This window comes from Rutilus rutilus (assembly GCF_951802725.1).
Source record: "Rutilus rutilus genome assembly, chromosome: 24".
In the NCBI taxonomy this organism is placed as follows: Eukaryota; Metazoa; Chordata; class Actinopteri; order Cypriniformes; family Leuciscidae; genus Rutilus; species Rutilus rutilus.
Window position 1 is genome coordinate 5,174,389 of NC_140228.1, and position 923 is coordinate 5,175,311.

At 41.4% G+C, this 923-nt stretch overlaps 1 gene segment (V, D, J or C); it reads right to left on the reverse strand.

Moving 5' to 3' along the window:
* Positions 1 to 206: 206 nt before the first annotated feature.
* LOC311284003 (Ig kappa chain V region 4135-like) lies at positions 207 to 677 on the reverse strand. The segment is given in 2 exons: positions 629 to 677; positions 207 to 541 (listed from the first exon to the last, which is right to left on the reverse strand).
* Between the last annotated feature and the right edge of the window lie 246 nt (positions 678 to 923).

Genomic DNA, 923 nt, shown 5'->3' on the forward strand with positions numbered 1-923 from the left:
GTGTGTGTGTGTGTGTGTGTGTGTGTGTGTGTGTGTGTGTGTGTGTGTGTGTGTGTGTGTGTGTGTGTGTGTGTGTGTGTGTGTGTGTGTGTGTGTGTGTGTGTGTGTGTGTGTGTGTGTGTGTGTGTGTGTATGTGTGTGAGCAGCTGCAGTATCAGTTCAGTCACTGTGACTCTGACTGACGGAGGTTTTTGTACGACTCTTTATCACTGTGTGAACACATATTTACTGTTGATGACATGGAAACTCATACAGTAATAATGTCCAGCATCTTCAGTCTGGACTCCACTGATGGTCAGAGTGAAATCACTGTAAGATCCACTGCCACTGAATCTATATGGAGTTTCTGACAGGCGGGTTTTTACATAGTAAATCAGGAGTTCAGGAGCTTCTCCAGGTTTCTGTAAGTACCAGGCTAAATGATCCCCATCACTATCCCTGTACACATTTCTGCTGGTTTTACATTTGATATTCACAGTTCCTCCTGGTTGTTCTGCTGTTATTGAGGGACTCTGAGTGACGGTGATCTGTCCTCTACACTCTGAAACACAACAAGAAGAAAATACACTCAAAACATTGACAATATACTTGAAGAAATGAATTCATATCAAACTTGTGCTCCACAAACCTTGAGCAAACGCTGTGAGAGTCCAGATGAAGATGATGATGAAGGTCATGTTGATGAAGATTGTTGTGTGTGTCAGTGATGAAGTGTTAAACTCACAGCACTATAAACACTCTCACACACTGAAGATCTGATCAATATGCAAACACACTCCACATCATTTCCCTGAAGACAGAAGAAACACTGTTTTGTCTTTTAGTGTCTTTGCTAATAAACTTCTGTGGATCATTTTCAGAAACAGAAACTCATGATTTACTTCATGTTATTTTGGGTCGATCTTCTCGCTCTAAACACTGAA